Source organism: Apodemus sylvaticus, chromosome 4, assembly GCF_947179515.1.
Source record: "Apodemus sylvaticus chromosome 4, mApoSyl1.1, whole genome shotgun sequence".
In the NCBI taxonomy this organism is placed as follows: Eukaryota; Metazoa; Chordata; class Mammalia; order Rodentia; family Muridae; genus Apodemus; species Apodemus sylvaticus.
Window position 1 is genome coordinate 31,203,662 of NC_067475.1, and position 23,809 is coordinate 31,227,470.

Consider the following 23,809-nt stretch of genomic DNA (forward strand, 5'->3'; position numbering starts at 1 on the left):
TCTCCTACCTCCAGGGTCCTGCTCACTTTTTTTGACTTTGCCGTAGCTCAGAATCAATACACACAACTTAGAAAACGTACTTCTTCAGTTTGGCTCATTTCCTGAGCCAGCAATGTGTGATGTGATCCTTGTTTCTGTTGTCAGGGAACAACAGCCTGCCTCAGCTCCCAGAGACCCATGCGATTATAACGGCCACAAAGCAACACGGTGCAGGGAACTGTGCAGTGAACCCTGTCACTTTTAGTAGGTGGGTGTATTAGATCTACTTTTCACTTCTATTACTTGACACTATTGGGTTCTTACAGGCTATAATGAGCCAAGATACGGGTACATGGCTACATTCTGTTGTAAGGGGGCAAGGGCTTCAGTGTATGAATGTGGGGGGTGCACAATTCAGTCCATAGCAGCGACAAAGCAAGCACCATCTTCATACTTCCCAATCCCCCCTTAATGTCCCCATCGCTCCCCAGTTGGTGGTTCCCCGCTATTTGTCTTCTCACTTCCTTTCTCACTCATTCTCTTCAGCACTTCGGGGAGGAGAAATTTGGTTTGTGCTTTTGAGACAGGGTCTCAAGGAGCTCACACCAGCCTTGAACTTGCTATGTAGCAAAAATGACCTTGAACTCCTTTTTTGTTTGTTTGTTTGTTTGTTTTTGTTTTTTGAGACAGGGTTTCTCTGTGTAGCCCTGGCTGTCCTGGAACTCACTCGGTAGACTACCAATGCCCAGCAACCTTGAATTCCTAACGAAGGTCCAGCCAGAGACAAGGCGCGTCTGCAGTGAAGGTCCTGCTGGAGACAAGGCGCGTCTGGTTTTCCTCCAGGCTCCTGGGGTCATCAGCCTCCCCAAATTACAACTGAGTCGCTCTTTTTGAAGTATTTTTAAGTTTCCCCACCAAGTCCTGTAACTGTCCCATATTGCAACTAAAATTAATCGCTGAGTAGTACTGGGAATCATTCTCTACATTTTTTTTCTTTGTTTGTTTTGTTTTTTCGAGACAGGGTCTCTCTGTGTAGCTCTGGCTGTCCTGGAACTCACTCTGTAGACCAGGCTGGTCTTGAACTCACAAATCTGCCTGCCTCTGCCTCCCAAGTGCTGGGATCACAGGCATGCGCCACCACGCCCGGCTCTGTTCTCTGCGTTTAAGGTCACAAAATTTCCAGGTTGGTATAGCCATAAAGCTGGTTGGACTTTTTCTGATACTCCAAGCACCAAGAAACATCAGTTATGTGAAGGAGAGATCTGCCAATACTTCCCAGTAGGATTGCTAGAGAATTCTTATTATTCTGATACTCTGTGCAAAACAGTTCTACTTGCTCTCGGTCAAATTTACAGTCTTCTTAAATAAGGGCTTAGAGTAGACTTGTCAACTTGGTACCTTCTCACCTCCAGTATGTAAGTTGCGGCTGCTGCCTGACAATGCTTTAAAACCACTAGGTTGAGATGTTTCAAGTTTGGGTGATCAAGTGTGGCCTCTGGATCTAGCAGGCTCCAGAAAGCCTCGGGACTGGAGGGTGGGGGTGGGGGGGAGGAGGAGAAGGGCAAAAGCGTCGGAGTTAAAGGAACTGGGATCCACCAGGCCAGCACCAGCATCTGGATGGATGCCTCTCTGCACTCAGAGAGCCCCAATTTAATTTTTTAATCACATTCATTTACTTTCTGTGTCCCTGTCTCTCTGTCTCTGTCTGTATATCTGTCTCTCTGTGTGTGAGTGTGTGTGAGAGTGTAGTACACTTGTAGAAGTCTTGTTTTGTTTTCGTTGTTGTTGTTTTGTTTTTCATGACAGGGTTTCTCTATGTAGCCCTGGCTATCCTGGAACTCACTCTGTCGACCAGGCTGGCCTCGAACTCAGAAATCTGCCTGCCTCTGCCTCCCAAGTGCTGGGATTAAAGGTGTGTGCTACCACTGCCTGGCTTACTTGTAGAGGTCAAAGGGCAACTTTTGGAGTCGGTTCTCTCCTCCCATCATGCTGGTCCTGAGGATGGAACTCAAGTAGGCAGTTGAGCTTGGCAGCAAGCTCCTTTACCCACTGAGCCATATGGCTGACCCTTAAATTTTAAAACTATAGAAAATATAGTGGTTTTTTTAAGCCACCACCGCCCGGCTTAACATTCTCTTGACTTGTAAAGGTTACTGAAAAAGACTAAATGTGAATCCAAATGAGGCAATCAGATTAGTCCCTTGTACTTACCAGACCAAGGTTACTTGATATGACTTGTGAGAAAGGGATCTTGACCAGGCACAGGTTGGAGGGGTCACCTCTGTGACAAGTTTATTGCAAGCAATCCGACTCTTTATACCCTTATCAGAAACAAAATATCCTGGTGGTTGAGAGGAAAAATACAATGGCAGTTGCCAGGTTTGTTAGCATTTATGAGCCACACAGGGTACACGGGATTAATGTCTAAGACCAATCGTCCTGTCAGATTTCTATATGCTCCGCTGACTTTTAAGGAACGTAGAGAAACACAGAGGAGGCCTGAACGCTCCACTGCCTGAGTGAGTGGCTCTGTACCTCAGGAACTGGAAGGGACATTGTGCCCCAGGAGCCACTGACGCTAACCTGAAAAACTCTGTGAAGCATGACTCTCAAGGCGGCTAGACCAGGTGACTCCATGTCTGCCGGCAGCCCGTTGCTCAAACGAGTAGGTGTTTCTCTGTGGATCGCCCTGAAAATGATGAGTCCTATTTAAAAAAAAATTCAGAGAGGGAGGTACCTTACCTTCTAGCTTTTGATTTTATTTTGCTTTAGAAGTAGAAGCAAGTTTCCTGAACATATGGGCTCAGTGCAATTCCACTTCCTGAATCTTAGTATTTGCCTCTCTCTCTCTCTCTCTCTCTCTCTCTCTCTCTCTCTCTCTCTCTCTCTGTCTGTCTGTCTCTCTTGATTCTTTGTGAGTTTCATATCATGCACCCCAGTCCCACTCATCTCCCCCTCCCTCCCAATCTGCTCTCTGCCCTTGCAACCTCCCTGCCAAAAGAAAATAAATATAATTAAAAAACAAACAAAACAGAGCATAGAGAAATAGAGAACATCTCATCGTGGAAGCTGTCGTGCACCACAGTGTGTCCCACTGTGTACCTTAAACCGTATACATTATCCTTTTGTCCACACAGCTTCACTTGCAGATGTTCACGGAAATGAGTCACTGGTCTTCTTCAAGGCCTGACTTCTGCTACACCATCAGTGCTAGATCTTCACTGGGACTCCTCTTGGATAACCGGCTGTTGCCCGGTGTCATGGAGATGCTGCAGCTTTGGATCTGCAGGACCAGCAGCCCTGTGATCTGCTCCAGCTGGTCACAGATGAAGTAGATTCAAAGCCCTGGATCTGTTTCTGGGTGGTAGCTGAAGTGGTCAGCCTGCCAGATCTCCTGCACCCACACCACCAGGGTGAGCACTCGAGCATTGCCCTGGCACTGAGTTCACTCAGCAATGGGCAAAATCATCTCTTCTACTCTCATGACACCAGAACCAGCTGTACTGTGCTGTCCAAGCGAGGTGCAGAGTCCACTCATCCTGAGTGCTGCAGCCGGTGAGAAGTAGGGTCAGTTCTCCAGAGTTACTCAGCAAGTGAAGGACAAAGCCAGCTCTGCACAGCCCATAGACATCAGTGTGGTCACAGGTGGCAGCCCAGACCAAGGACATCCGTAAGGCCTTTAGTGATACTATAGCCTTTAACGTTGACACAGACCCCTCCTGCTGAAGGGCCATGGACCCAGACATGGTCCTCAGCGGCAGCATTGACACTTCACCATAACCTCAGATGGTGGGGCAGGCTGCTTACAACAGGGTGTTCCTCTCCACCCTTGCATCCCCAGTTCCATCTCTCCTCATAATGTTCAAACTGCTCTTCTCTTTCTGTCCCATCTGCCTACCCCACAATAGCTCCTGCGACTAGTGGGCCTCTGGTTGCTCTCCACCTGCACCTAGTGTGGCCTGTTGACAGATGGGTCTCCGGGTGTCCTCCACCCATCTGCTCAGCGTGGCGTGGGTGTTGATGGTGTTGATGGTGTTGATGGTGTTGATAGTGTTGATGGTGTGTCTCTACCACCTTCCAGAGCCACGTAGCATGGAGGTAGGCAAGGTTCTGGGTGTCTTCCCCAACCTGCACCATGCATGGTCTGGCTGTGGGTGACACTCCGAATGTCACCCTCCACCTGCACTGTGTTTTGTGAGCAGCCATGAGCCTCTGTATTCGCCGCTGTTCATTGAAGAAAAAGATGCTTTCAGGACAAAGGCTGAGTGTATCATTTATTTAAAGATATAAACAATGATATTTAGAAGTCAGGTGTAAACTCAATGAAACAAAATAGTGAGCTCCCCTTTAGGTCCAATGATATGTGATTTTGATGGGTTTAAAATACCAAGCACGGGTTCCCTCCTGAGGGCCTCAAATCCAATCAGGGAGCATTTGGTTACCCCATGGTAGCCTAGTCATCACTATTGCGCATCTTGCCCTACAGGTTAGTGTTGACATGCGCAGGGTTCACAGCTAAGTCTGACCGTTGATGCCGATGTCCCTGCTGCAGCCTGCATTAGTCAGTCCCCTCTGGCACCGTGAAATAGGGAAGTGTTCCTTTAGTTCTAGTTTGATTACTCTATATCTTGCAACTGAGGCGTGTAGTCTCTTTAGTTAGAGAGCCTTACCACCTAGTTCGTGTGGGCTAGCATTGCTGTTTTGGGGGGGCCTCTGGGGCCTCCCTGAGCATCAGCTCATATGAAGATGTCCCACCTGGTGGTGAGATCATTTTTAAAGTAACCCACAGCTTCTTGGAGCAACATTATCCAGCTATTCACAGTATCTCCCTTCTAATTATTTAACGCCTTCCCCCACCCCCTCCCCAAAAAAAACCACTATGCTTTTTAATTGAATTACAAGACAACAAATTTCCATATGGCTTTTCCATGGAGCCTTTATCTGGGTTGCTTCTCTGGACCTCATCAATTTCTCACCGTCCCACTCCTCGCCCTGTTTAAACCTTTTACCCCCCCCCCCAGCAGTCTCCTCTCAGCGGCGTTCATTCTTATGTTCTGCTCTTCCTCCTCCCTTAAGGCACCGCTCTACCAAAGGTTGCTTTGTGGATCTGGTCACTGAGCATATGTGGAGGTCAGAGGTCAACTCTCTCCTTCCAAGAGGTGGATCCCAGGATTTGACCTCAGGTTATCAGATAAGCAGAAAGCACGTTTATTCACTGAACTATCTGCACAGCCCTTTAGTTTTTGTTTTTAAACTTGAGACTGCTTTCTAGTGTCTTCACTCTTTACCCTCCTCAGAAGAATGCACGAGGTAGACCTATATTATTCCCCCCACCCCCGCTGGTTACGTAACGTTCCATAACAGAATTCTCTTCTCCTTTGTTCCTTGTGGTTCCTCATTCCTTTATTTCCTTAACAATTACATGCCTGGCAGAATACAGGACATCAGGGAAGTTACCGAAGACACTTCCATAAACATTCCCATAAAATGAGAAAGAAAAGAAAGAGAGAAAGAAAGAAAAAAAGAAAGAAGAAAGGAAGGAACAAGGAAGGACGAAAAGGAAAGAAAGAAGAAAGGAAGGAGGGAGGGAGGAGAGGAAGGAAGGAAGGAAGGAAGAAAGGAAGGAAGGAAGGAAAGAGAAACCGCCTTTTCCTACTGCTCCGACATGTGTAGAGAGCCCATAGGACGATCCTTAAACAACCATGGGCTCCAAGCGGAATCTCGATAAAAATTTACTGGTTAAAGACCTGACTCTGGGTATGTTGAAAGCAGAAGATAAAATAAAACGAGGAGAAAAGCACTATTTTTCCCTGCATTAATCAGTTTGTTTTATCAAACCAAAGAAATATTTGTAGAGGTTGAACCTGTTTACCTCCAAGCTGCCCTCTGTTTCCTGACACCTTTCCAGATAGGCCTCCCTGTGTAGCCCAGGCTGACTCTGACCACTTGATCCTCCTAATAATCCCACCCAGGGCTCAGATTACAGCTATGTAGCGCCACACCAGTCCTACCACCATCCTTTCCTCTCAGAGAAACCACTTCAGTTGTTTTCCCTTACTAGGGATCCAACTCACAAATCTAGTCAAACATCACCGCTGAGCGTTATTTCCATTGCTTTCTCGCCTTTGGAAAGGTCACCAACATTATTTTTTAAAGCTTTCTTTTGATTTTATGTGTGTAGGTGTTTTGCCTGGTGCCTGTGCAGGCTAGAAAAGAGTGTCGGGTCCCCTGGAACTGGAGTTACAGATGGTTGTTGAGGTGCTAGAAATCGAACCTGAGTCTTCTGTAAAAGCAGTCACTGCTCTTAACTTCTGAGCCATCTGCCCAGCCCCCCAAAACAACATTTTAAAAGGTGATGAACCCATGGATTTAGCAAACTTTGGTAGGTTGAAAGAAAAAGAAACCTCTTTCAGTGAAAAGTAACTGTCAAAACAAGGGCATTAAGGTAAATAATTTGCTTTCTTTTTACATCTTTATTTTTCAATATCTGTGGGTGTTTGTGGTCATCCTGTGTATGCAGGGCCCATAGAAGCCAGAAGAGGGCATTGGATGCCCTGGGTGATAGACAGTTGTAAGCTGCCAATGAGGGCTGGGAGTTGAGATCCGCCCCTTTCCCTGGAAGAGCAGTCAGTCCTCTCTCCATCCCCCATAATCTGCTATCATAAAAGTCCGTGAGCATCACAGAAAAACTACACTGAGCTCATTCGTGAGGATCTGAGGTCCCTATATGGAGGAGGTCAGTCTTGAACTCCTGACGTTCTAGTTCCCAAAAGCTAGAATTATGGGAATGTTTCACCACACCCAGCTTTATATTTTCCCATAAGTGGCAGACAGAATAGGCAACTGGAGCACAGTAGGACCACATGTCCCAAGCGATCCGTTAAACAGCCTTTGGCACAGAGGCCGTGCAGATCTGTAGCAGTCATATCCTGCAACAGTGCACCCAGGGCTGAGGGCTTTGGGGCTCTTTTTGTTTTTGTTTTTTCGATACAGGGTTTCTCTGTATAGTCCTGGCTGTCCTGGAACTCACTCTGCAGAACAGGCTCGCCTTGAACCCAGAAATCCACCTGTCTCTGCCTCCCAAGTGCTGGGATTAAAGATGTGTGCCACCACTGCCCTTGGGGACTCTTAAAACATTATCCGTGCACATAGTTCAAAAACCCTACAGCCTCGTCTTCCTCAGGTCCTTCCTTAGGTATAAGTAGATAGATATACTTCTGTTGGGTATATATCTCCCTAATGTACACACATTTGAATTATGAAGTAGGAGGTAGGTGGGTTGTCCACCCAGATTCACCTATATAGACTCTTGACCCTCTGTTACCCACGGGTCAGACACTAAACTTCTGAATTACATCTGTGGTTGTCTAGGGGAAAAAAAACCTGTTAGTTCAAATTTCTATTTACTTGGTCAGCATGCTAGCAAACCAATCCATTTCTATTACCTTCTGGGCAAATTGCCTAGATTTTGTAAATGTAGAAAGGAACTCCTTATTGCAAAGAAAAAATAAGCCCAAGGAAAAGAAATTTCATGGTTGAGTCTCTTTTCTGAATTCCTATCTTTCTGTAGCTTAAAAACAAGTGCGCTCCCCAAAACCAAGTCTAACCTGTGGTTAATTAATTGCAGGAGAGGTTAACTTAAACTTCTGTATTGTGACATCATCTTTGACCTGCCAGCTTGGCGCCTCCCTCAGAAGTTCTAGTTTGCTGCCATTGGGTTTAATGATTATTGACACAAATGATACTCACAGAACACCAGAAATGCTTATTATTATTTTTGTGGATTATGTTAATCCCCATAGGACAGTCTGTACAACCCTACACACACGAACCTAAACCAGAAGGGAGGTAGGCAATGACATTTTTTAAAAAAAGCATTTCTATCAATTAAATATCAATAAAATTCATTGGAGTTTTAGCCAATTGCCCGGGTGCCTAGTTACAACCCTCTTTGACTGAAAACTGCCACAAGGTGTGGAAACAACTCTAAGGAAATGCAGAGCCTTGGCCATTTTTAGACAGAGACAACCTTCCTGCAACTTAATTGGTGAGATCATGGGGGCGGGGGGCGGTTAAAAAACACATATGGACACTTGTGCCCCCAAGGCAACAGAAAAAGCACAGGTCCATTTAAGTAGAGTCACTCTCTTTCAGTGGTCATTCTGGTTCCGGTTTCTCATCCTTGCCAGGACACAATTTACCTAACGGAGCAAATGACAACATGGTTAGCATCATTAATCTCATTAACCGGGAACAAGCACCCTTCCAGCTCACCTAGAGGTGCCACCAGGCCCATGGTGACTAACCTCGCCAAGCGGTCTTGTAATGTTTGGAAACCCACCCCTTCGACCTAGGCGGGGCACTACCTCTTGAGTCAGCGCCGGTGCCCCTGGCCGGCACACGTCGTTATTAGGAAGCAGTTTCCGAAACCCGAGGAGGTGCGGAGGTGGCTTATCCCTTCCCTGCCCCACCCCTGAAAGTTGCTGGGAGCGGCACCCAGAGAACTTTCCCAGATTGATCCCCGCCCGCGTTCGGGGAGGTCTGCCCGGGCTCTGCGCTCAGCCTGCGGCCCGGAGCCACCTCGTGCTGCCTGCCAAGCCCCTCCTTCGCTGCATCTTCTAGGGCCGCAGAGGGGAGGGAGGGTCGGTCGGCTGGGATCTCCTTCCCGAAGAAGTCGCACCGGTTTTTCGAGCTCGGTTAGGCGTCCAGAGAGACTCGGTCGCCCGGAGCCCGCCGGAGCCCGCGGGAGCCTCCGGCTCGGGGTGAGTCACGGCTGGGAGCAGGAGAGAGCTGGCGAGAGTGCGAGAATGAATGATGTCAGGAGCGCGCAGGGCGCGGGCTGGGGAGGAGGGCGGGCCCGCGGTAAACAGAGCTGCGCGCTGCCCGGGACTCCGCCGGCCGGAGACCCCGCCCTCGGCGCCGCCGGAGCCGCCCGGAGCTCGGCCCGCTGCGGCGCTCGGACTGCGGCCTGGGGCGGAGCGGTTACCGCTGCGGGCGAGACCCGCGCAAAGTTTGCAGCTCTCGGGCCCGGTCCCCCGGGTCCTCCGCGCCCAGCGAGCGCCCCCGGCGTGCGAGCACCGGCGTGCGAGCGGTGAGCGCCGGGCCGGGAGGAGGATGGGCTGCGGGCTGCGCGTCCTGCGGAGCGCGCGGGGACGTGGCTCCAGCGGGGGACGTGGCTCTGGTCGCCACCGCCTCCCCCCCAGGCCGCCCCGCCCCGGGCATCCTTGCTCAGTTTTCCTCTGCTGGGGGTCAGCTGGTGGCTGTCTCTCCTCCCAGCCTGCTGCTCATTCATTTGCGACCCATTTTTTGGGTACTTGGTGGTGGTGTTGAAATGGCACAGGTTAAAATCGTAGATTGTGTAGTGGGGGTTCAGGGTTAAAGTTCGGGTCGCGGAGGAGAGACTGTCATTCGCTGACGAGCTGTGCACAGGACCAGCTCCAGGCTGTCCAAGGGGACCTCTCTGCTTTTGGCGTTCAGACCCGCGCTCCTTAACGAAGGGAGATTCAGTTTGTCAGCACAGAGAGGTGGGAGTGGACCTTACCCCGTCACAATCTGTGGGTCCGGTGATCGTTCTGTCTCAAAAGCAAATAGTTCAAATGTTATTTCCTGTAATCTTTTATTAACCCGCCGTTCCTCTATTTTCAAGACTTGCTTATTTCTAAAATGACCTTAAAATTATTTTTGACATATGTTTGAAATTCTGAAGAGGCTCAACTCTTTTTGTCAGTGGGTTCGCGTGGACTTTGAATCCTCCTTTAACTGTTCAATTCTTTGGTTTCACGCCTAGCTTCTTTTAACTGAATCCTCGGTTATGTTAACCATCCCTAGCCGGTAAAAATGACATTAGGACTACCGCAGACAGTAACAAGGATTAAGTAAGGATTAAGGAGGTTAGCAATTAAGGATGGAAATTACAAAACTCTGAACGTAAACCTCTTTCTTCAAAGCAAACTTCAATAAATTGTGACTCCTGAACTGTAAATAATAGCGAGCTCCAGTTGGCTTAGGTTTCCTTCTGACAGTTGGCCAGTTTCCTTCTGACAGACCTGGCCGGCCCAGGTTAGCACTTGAAATACTGTTGTCCACTCCCTCAGAGTGGGAAGGGAGGTTTTCAGGAAGTTAAACGTTGCAGTTGGATACCTAAGAGGGTTTTGTCCCCACCCTCTGTCCTGGGAGGTACTGTTTAAGAGACATCAAAGCAGCCGGACAGAGAATGACAGCCTGGACTTTGCAGAAGGTATTTGTAGCCAGCTCTCTACCATTTCTTCCTTTCCTTTCCTTTCCTTTCCTTTCCTTTCCTTTCCTTTCCTCTTTCCTCTTTCCTCTTTCCTCTTTCCTCTTTCCTCTTTCCTCTTTCCTCTTTCCTCTTTCCTCTTCTTTCCTTTCCTAGAAGCAAGCAAAGTTCATTTATGTTTGTTTTGCTTTATAGAACATATTCCTTGGTCCACTGAAAAAGTCTTATTTCGTAGCGATCTCCTAAGTAAAAGAGGATTTAAAAAAAAAGCCAGTTAATATTTAATTTACTGTTAGTTTCATTTTTAAGTCAAACTGGTTGACTTATGAACCTTTAGAGGGATTCAGGAACACGGGTAGGTTGTTCACCCTGTTGTGAGTTTCTTTCTCCCAGAGCTTGGTAAAAGTCCTAGGAGGTCTTAGGAAGGATCAGAAGCACGTGTTGTCATATCTACAGCCCCGGTGGTGTGGAGAGCGGGCCATGGCGGTGCGGATGTAGGTGACCCTGCATTAGCGCTCATGTCTGGGCAACTTTAAACAAAATATACAGAGAAAGAGAAATTATCTTTCTTTTGCTAAAATAATGAATTAACAGATTATGACCGTTTTTTTTTTAAAAAAAAAATATGTTGAAGCTAAATTTTGAAGGAAAAAGAGGGAGGGGAGGGGAGAAGAGAGAAGGGGAGGGGAGAGGGAGCCAGGAAGGTCATTCTTACTGTTTAGGTTACTTGAACTGGAGAGTCTCCTGCCTCAGGCTCCACGGTGCTGGAGCTGCAGATATGCACTACCCTGCCCTGCCTCCTGCCCTGCCCCCCCCAACAATTCCAAAGAATTCTGGACTAAAGACAGCATAGCTTTCCTTTATCTTCTGATGGGATCAAGTCGTGAACTACGAGCAGTCGCTCAACTCATGTATTTGTTGAACATTTATTAAGCAACTATTATATAACAATGCTGAGATAATAGAGATTCTGTTGCTTCCCTTGTGACTTAACAGTTCGGTAGAACAAAACCCAAGTATTATAGGCTCTAGAAGCAGGAGGGTTGGGAGCCCAGAGGAAGCAAGAATGACTGAGCTCTGACTCTGACGGGCTGCCTCTCTAGGGGCCGTCCGATGGTTCCTCAGTTGGAGCTCCTATGTTCCTATGAGGATATTTTGCGTTACCTGGTAAAGAGTATTGACTAGTTTAAATAATGTAAAACAGACTCATTGAAATGAAATATAAGTGGTATGTTTACCTCAACTAAAGCTTATTTCCTATTAACAAAGGGCTAAGGTAGATCTTTAACAGGATTAGCATTGTGTGTCACTATCCCCACATCTGGGTTTCCCTTCTATTAGAAGTAATGTTAAGAGAAATATGTAGGAAAATGGGCAGAATAAATCTCTTTTCACCATAACAGTCACATAACCATTATACTTTCTGTGCATGTAAGAGCTAGAGCTAATGTGTATTGATTATTGACTATTGATTGTTCTGGATGGTGTGACCTACTTCCTACAGCTAATTGCACTACAACCTAGCAAGGGTGACATTTGCCCTTTTGTGTAGGTGCTCTGCTTACGTGGATGTCTGGTATACCAAGAGTGTACGGTGCCCATGGGGGTCTGAAGAGGAAGATAAAATTCCCTAGAATTTAGAGTCATGATTGTAAACCTTCATTCGGGTGCTGAGAACCAAATCTGGGTCCTCCAGAAGAGCAGCCAGTGCTCTGATCCTCTGAGCCCTCTCCAGCAACATGGGCAGACATTCTTACTTTACTTTTAATTGGAAGAAAGTGGTTTGTGGCATTGACTTGAAATTTTCCAAAGTGAACAACTGGAAAGCTGTTCTCTATAAAACTAAGTGTATTACAGTTTCTAACCACCCCACTCCCCCATCCCTCCATGCCCCTGCCCCATCTCCCAACTCAATTATAAATGTGTCTTCTTCACTAAAAGATTCTCACACATTTTTGGTGTTCTGGACCAATCCCATATTGTGGGACACCAAGTGTGTGTCCAGTTTTCACTATTTCTAAATATTTTCCTTAATTTTTTACTTCAATTATGTATAGGTGTGTGGGTCTGTGCACCTGAGCTGGTGCCTCTGAGGCTGGAGGCATCAAATCTCCCTGGAGCTAGAGTTGCAGATGGCTGGGAGCCCCCCACTCCCCTAAGTGAGGGCTGGTAATTAAACTCACTCAGGTCCTCTCTACACCCACCCTTCACTGCTGAATCCACATTTCCCCTAATCCTTTTTTTAGAAGGTTTGCATGAAATATCAATATACAACATGGTTATATTCTCAGATGCTTTGCATTTTAAAGAGGTAAAAAAAAATCTATTTAACTTAGCTGTTTTCTCCAAAGGCCATTTTCAGACTCAGAAATAAGTATGCTATTGTTTGTTTACTTTTGAACCTTGATGGAAGTTCAAATCCAGGGGCAGCCAAACTCGTGCTTTATCACGACTACACCCCTGGCCCCCCTGCTTTTTTTTTTTTAAATCTCCACTTCCGTGTTCTTTAAAGCCTTCTTTCTGCTCCCGGACCTACTTTGGTGGAGCTGCCCAGCAGGGTTCTGGTTCATTATGCTGGGGATTATCTGATGAAAAGGACATTCCAGCTTTTTAAAGGACTGTTTGTGTTTTTATTATTAGTCATAAAGCTCGCCTTATTTTTTTCCCCTGAGGAAATAAAACAGAGTGGAAACAGGTTCGTTTTCCCAGGCGGCTTGGAAAGGAAACCTTACTTCTACAATTACATCGTCAGTATCAGCGAGCTAATATTTTCAGACATTTGTATTATTATATTTAGTATGTTAGGTTTAGAATAAATTGCATTAATTTTATAGTATCTACTTATTGTTTGTTTTGTTTTGTTTTGAGAAGTGATCTCACTATGTAGCTCTGGCTGTTCTGGAACTCACTCTGTAGACCAGGCTGCTCTTGAACTCACAGAGATCCACCTGCCTCTGTTTCTTGAGTGCCAGGATTAAAGGTGTGAGTCACCTCACCTGGCAATTGCATTGTTTTTTGTTTTTTTTTACATTTTTTTCTTTATTGATATATTTTTAATTTACATTTCAAATGATTTCCCCTTTTCTGGGTCCCCACTCCCCACAAGTCCCATAAGCCCTCTTCCCTCCCCCTGTTCCTCCATCTACCCCTTCCCACTTAAGTTAGGTAACATTTTCAAAAAGTTCGTGATCAAAAGATCAAATCCAAAAACAAACAAACAAACAAACAAACCTGCCGGGAATCCCAGCACTCTGGGAGGCAGAGGCAGGTGGATTTCTGAGTTCAAGGCCAGCCTGGTCTACAGAGTGAGTTCCAGGATAGCCAGGGCTGTACAGAGAAACCCTGTCTCAGAAAAAAAAAAAAAAAAAAAAAAAACAAATCCAAAAAAGTTTGTGATCATCCGTAAGATGTTGTCGGTTGATTTAATGGAAAGACAAGAAATGTCCATTGTTTTCATTGTGAGCGTAGTACTTTTCTATTTATAGACTCAAGTTTTACAAGTGCCTTATTTGCTACCGAGTTAATTATCAATGTTGCCCAGGGCTTCTATTTTCATTTCTAATTCCATTTAGATTAAACGTATGTTATCTGGGCAAGGTGACACACACACACACACACACACACACACTCTCTCTCTCTCTCTCTCTCTCTCTCTCTCTCTCTCTCTCTTAGTCCCAGCTATGAGTTCAAGGCCATTTACATAAAGAGTTCTGGGTTAACTAGAGCCTCTTAGTGAAATCCTGTTTCAAAAAATTAATTAGTTAGTTTATCCCTAATGTGGCAAAGCATATTAGGACAGAAGGGTGTGGAATTCAGCCTCAGTCAGATACGGATTCTGTTGAGTAAATATTTTCTACTGAGGCTTGTGAGTCAGAGGAACCTTAAAGGAACAAGAAGGAGAATTAAAGTGTATATGGGAAACCATATTGTGGGGAGGGGCTTCCCTTTGCCATTTGATAATTTACAACAGCTTGAAATGTAGCCTTATAAAAGTTGTATTTAAATTGATATCACTAGCTGGGCAGTGATGGCACATATCTGTAATCCCAGCACTTGGGAGGCAGAGGCAGGTGAATTTCTGAGTTCGAGGCCAGCCTGGTCTACAGAGTGAGTTCCAGGACAGCCAGGGCTACACAGAGAAACCCTATCTCGAAAAACCAAATCCAAAAAAAAAAAAAAAAAAAAAAACCAAATTGATATATATCACATATATTTTTCAAGCCAAAGTTTTCTGCATTCTTTTTTCAAAGATTTATTTTTATTTTTACCTGTCTGTGTGTGTGTGTGTGTCTGTGTGTCTGTGTGTATCTGCGTGTGTGTATCTGCATGCATTTTTCTGCATGCACAGAGGTAAGAAAAATACGTCAGATCCCTTTGAGCTAGAGTTACAGGCAGTTGTGTGTCACTTAATATGGGTACTGGGAATTGAACTCAGGTCCTCTGGAAGAGAAGGCAGCACTCTTAATCCCTGAGCTGTGTCTTGAATACCATCCTTGTATACATATATATTTTATTTTATTTTATTTTATTTTGGACTGTTTGTTTGTTTGTTTTAAAATAGGATTTCTCTGTGTAGCCCAGGCATCCTGGAACTGGCTTTGTAGACCAGACTGGCCTCAAAGAAAGGTCCTTCTGCCTCCCCTCTCAAGCACTGGGATCAAGTGTGCACCACCATCCCTAGCAACGATAAGTAGATATATAAAATAAGTGAAAAAAATTAAAACTCTATTTGTTTTGTTTGGTTTTTGGTTTTTGGTTTTTTGTTTGTTTTTGTTTTTGAGACAAGATTTCTCTGTGTAACAGCCTTGGAACCCACTTTGTAAACCAGGCTGGCACTGAACTCATAGAATTACGACTATCTCTGCCTCTGCCTCGCCTCTGCCTCCTGGGTGTTGTTATTAAAGGTGTGTACCACGCTGCCCAGCAAGAATTAAAATTCTTCAGAAGGCTTTACCATATATTGGAGGTGTGGGATAGCCTTGATGTGGGAAACAGGATGTTGAGATGGTGGCCTGACAGTGGTACCCGCTGGTCCTTAGCATAGTACCTTGCCCAGGCCTGCTGGAGTCACCTCCTCCTATTGGGCCTGTATTGTCTACGATCCTTTGGGCGCTGGTCTAGCAGTGGGAACATGGGATCACATGGTTCTCTGCTCCTTTTCTTGAAGAAAAGCACGCTGGGAAGCTACCCATTGACAGTGTGCCCTCACACCACATTGACCTAAAACTTGAGTAGTTGGAAAGGACTATGTAAGTTGTTAGTCTGATTTAACAGCGGCAGAAGGTGAGACAGCAGGAGCTTAAATTAGGGTTGAGGAAGAGAGTCCAAAGAAGAAAACATGATCTTAAGTCATGGGCCATTTAGCCAGCTCTGATGCCACAGCGGCCAGGCCCCCAAAAAGAAGTGGAGACTTCTGGAAAGATGCACATTAATTAAGTGAAAAAAGAGGCCTTTGGAAAAAGAGGCCAAAGAATTGTGTTAGCTCCAAGCCTTACTACTCAGAAGACAGAAAAGCTGTAAGAAAACAGAGAAGGTTAAATAACCTTTAGTGCCTAAATACCTTTCGATACTAAAGTGCTAGGGAGATCCCCTGACGTGTCGTCGGCTTCAGAAAATGCTGTGAAGTAGAAGTTGCTGTCTCCACCAGGAGCTGGGTAATTTATAAGACTCTCGGGAACCCCAAGCTACAGAGACCTTAGGCAGTAGAAGGAGCAGGGATTTGAAGTCAGGCCCAGCAGGAGCCTCCAGGTCTCACCCAGCTCACTGCCCCAGTAGCTTCAGGGATTCCTGGGGTTTAGGGATCATTCTGACAGGGCTGTGTCTGTAACCTCCTGGAATCTTCTCTGCTCTCCATGCCTACGCCCACGAAGCTGTGCACAAAGTGAACCCTGCTAGCCTTTAGCCGGGCTAGGCTTTGCCCCGGCAGACATGGACGCGTTTCTGTTTTTCTTTTTCTTTTCTTTCTGACCCCCTCCTCCCCTGTGGTTTTTGAGACAGGGTTTCTCTCCGTATGTAGCCTTGGCTGTCCTGGAACTCGCTCTGTCGACCAGGTTGGCCTCACACTCTGCCTGCCTCTGCCTCAAGCGCTGGGATTAGAGGTGTGCGCCACCACCGCTTGCGGCCAACAAGTTTCTATGTAACACTGGGTTACCTTAAAGGACTCTTTCCACTTCCTGGCTGTAAAATGGGAATGAAATGGTATTTGTGTCTGAGGGGAATTGTGTGAATTATGTGACCTAATGAGTAGAAACCATTCGAGGAATGCTGACTGGCTTGGCTAGTTTTTCTTTTTTCCCCCCTTCCTTCCTTCCTTCCTTCCTTCCTTCCTTCCTTCCTTCCTTCCTTCCTTCCTTTTTTTTAACACAGAAGCTGCATTTCTAATTTTAAAAGAGGTTTCAATCCTAGGGCCTCAAATACTGAATATCTTCCACCAAGGTGGCTCAGTTCTTCTGTGGCAGCTTGTCCAAGTTGGTGGGGTCTGCCCCTCCCACTCCTGTCCTTTGTCGTCAAAGTACATCGAATGACAGGCAAGGCACACCGCCTTGGAATGGGGGTGCCTCCGTGGAGGTTGGCCAGCTTTTGAGGAGCAGGCACAATATGCTGGTCCCCACCCCCACTCCGCAGATTAGAGGAGTGGGTAGTGAGAGTCTATCCCAGCTGGTACTGCCCCTCCCCGAGAATCGCCTTCTGGGAACTACTGTACCATGGGCACCACTGTCCCTGAGACTGCAAGGTCATTAAGAATCACAAACCCTACTGTCCTCGCTGATGCGTGTCTTTCTTTAGGAGGCCCAGGACAGCTGTTTAACAGGGCCGCCACTGTCTTCTGTGAGTTTCTTCCCTCAGCAGGTTATTTAACTGTTCTAAAGGACAGGCCCTACTGTTCTCGCAAAGCTTAATTGCAACACAGGAAGTTGTTTTGGTTAAATTAGTATATTGGCCACTTCTGGGAAAACGCTGATCGATATATTTACATATATGTAAAATATATCTCCAAAGGTACATTAGTTAAGACTGAGAACGGCAGCCTTGGAACAGAGACTGGCAAGTTATAGGCAAGAATCTGGGTCATTAAGATTTTGGTTGAATTCGGTCCTTAGAACTGTTAATCATTGACTCCTAAAACAAGTCAGTAGGGTTATCTTCATTTTATTATTTTTTTTTATCACTTCATTTTGTGCTTGTTGTATGGTGTTTGTGTGTGTTGCACTGGGTATCCAAAAGGGTTGTAGACCTGTTAGGCCAATACTCAACCACTGAGTTATCCCCAACCCTTAAAGATCCCTTTGAGAAATAGTGAGTGTCTTAGTCAGGGTTTTACTGCCATGAACAGACCCCATGACCAAGGCAACTCTTATAAAGGCCAACATTTATTTGTGCTGGCTTACAGGTTCACAGGTTCAGTCCGTTATCATCAAGGCGGGATCGTGGCAGCATCCAGGCAGGCATGATGCAGGAGGAGCTGAGAGTTCTACATCTTCATCTGAAGGCTGCTAGCAGAATACTGGCTTCCAGGCCGCTAGGATGAGGGTCTTAAAGCCCACGCCCACAGTGACACACCCACTCCAACAGGGCCACACCTTCTAATAGTGCCACTCCCTGGGCCAAGCATATGCAAACCATCACAGTGAGATGCTTGTCAAGGTTCAGTTAGTGTACCTTAGAACTAACTGCTCTTTTGTTTTGTGGTGCTGAGGTGAACTCAGAGCATCTGCACATCTGCCAAGGGCCTCCGTCCACTAAGTAGCATCCACAGCTCCAGAAATAGGTAGCAAAGGCAACAGTTGGACCATGGAGCCTCACTGTTTTGTAGTCTCACTGTTTTGGTGCCCCTGCTGGATATGGAATTAATAGAGAGAAAGATCATACCCAGCCACACATGCTGTGTCTTAACGCCTTATGACCTAGCCCATAGACAGCCATGGCTAGAACATGACTTTAGAAAACACGGTTGCCCAATTTTTCAGAGTGCTATGGCCAAGTGTATGGTTGGCTTTCTTGAGTACAGGAAGGAAGAAGGTATTTTCTCTTTGCCATCACTTAAGTTGAGCAAAAAGAACAGTCTTGGGCCCTCTACCTGACAAAATTTTATTGGTTTAACATTTTATTTTCACTTATTTTATGTCTGTGGATGTTTTGCCTACATGTATGTCTGTGCACTGTGTGCATGCAGTGCCCACAGAGGCCAGGAGAGGGCGTTGGAGTTCCTGGGACTGGTGTTAGGGATGGTTGTGCGCTGCTGGGAATTGAATCTAGGTACTCTTAAGTAGCTAATGCTCTTAACAAGGGAGCCATCTCTCCAGCCCTGAATTTATTGGTTTGTTGTTTTGTTTTTAACTTTAGGCTTTCTACTAATTGATAAGGACTTTAGCTATTTTATCTTACAGAGATCAGTAGCTTATGTACTTGAGATTTCATTGACTCTTTTTTTTTAAGTCTATTTATTATTGTGTGTATTTGGCTGTGGGATATATGCGTACATGGACGCTCAGAGGACAATTCTGTGGAGTTTATTTCCTTTCACCTTCACGTACCTGGATTCCAAACTCCAGTCATCATGGCTGAGCTATCCTGGGTCCTCCAGCTAAACATGGTATTATTACAATATCCTTGTAAGTGACAGGGGAAGGAGATTGGAATATGAAAGCTGCCGTCATTAGAACAATCCCAGTGACCACAGTTGGAAGGGAACCAGGAGTCTAGGAACACACACAGTCTCTAGAAGTTTTATTCAGCAAAACAACGGCGACCCCACCAGACCTCAAGTCTCCTGGGGGCAAATAGCCCTATTTATACCTTGATTATAGCTCAGTGAGATTGCACATGGCCGTTAACACCTGTGAGAGAAAAGTATATTTTAAGCCATTGAGCATTTTAATTTGGAAGCTACCACAGAGCTGCCACAAAAGACTTTCTTTCTTCTCTTAAGATGTATTTGTTTTATTTTACGTGTATCTGTGTTTGGTGTGCGTGTATGTCTGGGCCGTATGTGTGCCTGTCAGAAGAGGTATCAGATCCCCTGGGACTGGAGTCACAGAGGATTGAGAGCTAATGTGTGGATGCTGGGAATTGAGCACAGACAGGTGTCCTCTAAGAACAAGATGTGCTCTTAACTGCTGAGCTGTTTCTAGGCCCAGATGACTACTTGACCCCTCATTCAGCCTTGGGAAGGAGTCACAGCATTGGTCACTATACATTTGGGAGCTAAAGGTGGGCTCAATGGAGAAGTACTTTCTTAGCACCCGAGAAGTACAAAAAGACATAAATAAAATAAATACGTGATATTATAATGGGGCTTTCTTGGACCTGCCAGTGGTATAGATAAATACATAGACTTTTAAGATACTTTAAAGCCTAGGCCCTTTGCGAGGGCGGTCTCCCGGCTAGCTCATCTGACCAGAGCGGAACAGAGAAAGATGCAGAGCTAACATCTGGTCACACACATCTGGTCAGTGTGTACTCTGTCCGTTCCCTCCATATCTGCTCTCTGAGTATCCCGCTTCTGCTTTCTCCTCCCAGTGTGTCCCTGTCCGTCTGTCTATCTCTGGCTTTGTCTATCTGTCTCTGGGGTACCAGAAGTCTGTGCTGGTGCCTTCGATCACTGGTTACCTTGTTTTGTGAGACAGCATCTCTCACTGAGCTGGGACCTCACCAATTTAACAGAGTCTCCAGCCAGCAAGCCCAAGGTGGGGCTGAGGGGTCCTTGTATCTCTTCTGTCTTCCTGGCATGGGGTTTAATCACAGCTACTGGGCCAGGCCTTCTTATGTGGATGCCAGGGGATCGAATCCAGGCTCCTTGACCGTAAGCTCTCTCCTGACTGAGCCTCAAGAGCTACCACATACATTTTCACTTCTATCAAATTCATTCTTGTTAAATTTAGAGTCACTGTTAGTTTAGGTTATGTATGTATGTATGATCATAAAGATGGGGGGTGGGGGAAAATTTCAAACAGGGAAAATTTCTGGTCTGTTCTCTAAAACCCTTTTGTAGATTTTTCTCGGCCTTTAGCTGTTTTAGTTCAGAGACATCTTGCCCTGGTTATGGGGTATAGAGACCGTGGGAATCCAGTTAATCTGCGTTAATAGTTTGCGTCTTCCTGTGGCTAACTCTTGGGTTAGGTGTCCTTTGCTGTAACGAAATGCACAGTATAATCAAGTTATAAGGAGCAAAGGTTTGCTTTGGCTCTCACTGTGGTGGTTCTCCTTGGTTTCCCTGCTGCTTTGGGGCACTTTGTGGGTGAGGAGCATGCAGAGCCAGCCACTCGCTTCATGGCCTGGAAGCAAGGGAGGGGCAGGGTGGCTCTGCTGCCTTTACCACCCGCTCCAGGCTCCAGGTCCTGCAGGCAGTGACTTCAGTGGCTCCACCCTTGACCTTGCCTCTTCCCTGGAGCACCTCTGTGGGAACAAAGCCTGTAAGAACCGGGCCTGTAGGGAACATTGTGCATCCACCATTGCATCTTCATAGCAGAACAAAGCTTTTGACTTATACCGTGATCAAGTAACTAACTTTTATAGGCATCGGATGGGTGTCTGTTCTGTCTCCCAACCATCTTTTAATAAACTAAAAGATTGATATTGTCGGGGTTTTTGTTTGTTTGTTTTGTTTTGTTTTGTTTTTGAGACAGGGTCTCACTTTGCAGCCCTGGCTTGCCTGGAACTTGCTATGTAGACCAGCCTAGTTTCAAACTCAATGCAGTTCACTTGTTTGTGCCTCCTGGGTATTGGAGTTAAAGGCATATACTGCCACACCCAGTATATCTCTCTCATTTAAAAAAAAAGATTTATTTATTTATTTATTTATTTATTTATTTATTTATTATATGTAAGTACACAGTAGCTGTCTTCAGACACTCCGGAAGAGGGCACCAGATCTTGTTACTTATGGTTATGAGCCACCATGTGGTTGCTGGGATTTGAACTCAGGACCTCTGGAAGAGCAGTCGGTACTCTTAACCGCTGAGCCATCTCTCCAGCATCTCTTGTTAATCCGAATTTTATTATTTCTTCTGGATGAACTGCTACGATCGGTTGTGTCCAGGTCTTCAATAACAGTGCAGTGTCTGCCCTGTGAGTAAGACAGAGAAGCCCTTGCTGAGCAGTGGGCATCAACTATGAATGGGCTGTGGCAGCCATGCCAGCCACTCGAGTGTCCCAACAGCACACAATGTGCAGTGAAAGGAAGCTGGCGAAATTAATTTTGACACCATCGTATACAACCTAGTATGTCAAAATTTAACCTTGTCCATTATAGTCAATACAACGGGTTTTTAATTTTTTACCTTTCCTCCCAACTCTTGGTAGGCTGGTGTGTACTCTACACCCATAACTGAAGATCAGGTACTCAGTATTAACCTGAGTCTAACAGCTACTGCAGCAAGCTGGGCAGCTGATTCCAGCTTCCCTTAGGGAATCTGTCTGCCTCTGCAGATAACCTAAATACTTGTTGTCTCTCTTAGGTTGCCAAATCAAACACTCGGGACCCAAACAAAACACCTGAGACCCAAGCACTTGGAGAGAGTTTTCTTAGCTCAGAGCTGTGGAGAGGGCAGGGCCGGTGTTGTGCCCTGTGGAGGAGCACCTGCTGGGTGATAGCATGCTGGGTGGTCTCCCACACAGGAGCATCTTCCACAGAGGCAGGCAAGCCAAAGAGATGGACCATGGGGTAGCCTCCTGATGGCAGCTTGTTCAAACAGCCTCTGGCAGACGGATCCACTCCCAAGAGTGAGCTCATTACCTTCATCCCACCAGGAATTAGGAGTCCCATCTCTTAAAGGCTCAACCACAGCCAACACCCTGCTTTGGAGATCACTGCAGCACCAGCCTTTGGGGAGCACTCAGACCATAGCCAAACCCTCATAGCTGCCTGATGCCTTTGAATAGTCAGAAGCTCATTATATAGCCCAGGCTAGTTTTGAACATGAAATTCGTTTGTCTTGTTTCCCAAGTACTGAGTGTTACAGGTGATTTGCCGCCACATCTGATAGGATGTCGTGTTTTCATTGAATAATATCGGCTACTCAGTGAGTATCACAGAAAACTGTTTCTGGTCTCTTGTTAATGGGACCGGCTGGCCAAACATACACTGAAATGACACCCCAGAACAACCATAAACAATTCCTCAGCTCGCCTGGCTGCCGGCTGCCACCCTACCCTTTCTCTGATCCTGTTTGTAATGCTGTCCTCCTGTCTATTTGCCTGCTGTGACTGTTTGTAAGGTATAACCACGGTAAAATACAGATCAGAGAAGTCATTGCATGATATCGAACACTAGCTGGCCTGGAGGTGGTGGGGTCAGGACCTAGAGCATGGCACAGGAGAGCTTGAGAGTGGGCGTGGAGGTAGGGAAGTGAGGACCTCTTCACAGTGAAATGCCCTCCCAACCCCCGCTTGGGGTCAGCCACCACTCTTACTTGTGTCTCTGGAGCCTTGGATTTTATAAATGCTTGGGATATAGTGACCATTACAGTCTTCCTCGGTTCCTTCTAAAACTGATGGGTTCTATGCCATTTTTTGAGCACCTGCTGTGTGCTAGATTTCCCCGCCCCAACCCCCTCATGCACCTACTATGCAGTGTGGCTTCCCATACACTAGGCAAGTGCTCCTCCACTGAGCTATATACCCCCAGCCATTTTAAGTGTCCAGGCTGGTCTCAAACTGGAGAGTCTCCTGTCACAGTGCTGGGGATGGCAGGCGCACCGTACCCGTACCCAGATCTATCCGGGTTTTCTCCATTCCGGGATGCAGCGGTGATCATGAGTCCAGATTTCTCCTCGAGTGCAGAGTCTGCGTGTGAGCTGAGAGACTGACAGGGAGATAAGGGAGTGAAGATGATAGGAAAATTAGGAAATTCCACTTCGCTTTGGACTGGTTCTCTGAAGGAAGCTGAGAGGGACGGAGAGGGCACTGCAGCGGGGTTGGGGTTTATTAGGTGTACACTGGGACTCGGAGGATTTCAAGGCTCAACCGACAGCGCCACTCGCACCAGCCCGTGGATAGGGCAGGAGACGGAAGGGATGGGGGACCAGTATGTGAGCAGTGGGGGGAGGAGAAGGGGTGGAAGTGAGGGGCAGGGAGCAGGATGGCTGGTTAGCTGGACCTGCTGGGTTGGCCTTGTATTTTTTTTTTTCTTCTTGCTCCAGGCATGCGCGCTCCGGTCCCACTTGCTCCGGCCCTTCCCCCCCTCCCGCTTGCTCCGACCCAAGGAATTATTATATGTAAGCGCATTGTAGCTCTCTTCAGACACACCAGAAGAGGGTATCGAGTCTGATTACAGATGGGTGTGAGCCACCATGCGGTTGCTGAGAATTGAACTCAGGACCTCTGGAAGAGCAGTCAGTGCTCTTAAAGACTGAGCCATCTCTCTAGCCCACGTCTTGTATTATTTTTCTAAGAAGTATTATTGTTGTTGTTATTCCAAATGCCATAAGAATTATTATTATTGTTATTATTGTTATTATTATTTTTCCAGATGCCATAAGAAAGCACCATGAAGTAAATAAGAGAAGGGAATTGATTGACTTAGCACATCCCTACAGCTGCTAGCAGAGCGTGGCACGGAGCCATTGTGAAGCCATTGCAGCCTTCCACGGAGGTGAT

At 46.4% G+C, this 23,809-nt stretch overlaps 1 protein-coding gene and 1 pseudogene across 4 annotated transcripts in view; one reads left to right on the top strand and one right to left on the bottom strand.

Annotated features, from left to right (window-relative positions):
* Nucleotides 1-849: 849 nt before the first annotated feature.
* LOC127682515 (COMM domain-containing protein 3-like) lies at nucleotides 850-1,592 on the bottom strand (annotated as a pseudogene).
* Nucleotides 1,593-8,637: 7,045 nt separating this feature from the next.
* The window catches only part of Sgms2 (sphingomyelin synthase 2), a 79,781-nt gene continuing 64,609 nt past the window's right edge, over nucleotides 8,638-23,809 (top strand). For 2 of the 4 annotated variants that reach the window (XM_052179233.1, XM_052179231.1), the window contains exon 1: nucleotides 8,868-9,070. The gene's annotated coding sequence lies outside the window, so the exon portion shown is untranslated. Of the gene's footprint in view, nucleotides 8,742-8,867; nucleotides 9,071-10,172; nucleotides 10,217-23,809 lie in introns of those variants that run through there. The other 2 variants (XM_052179232.1, XM_052179235.1) reach the window with 2 other exon arrangements.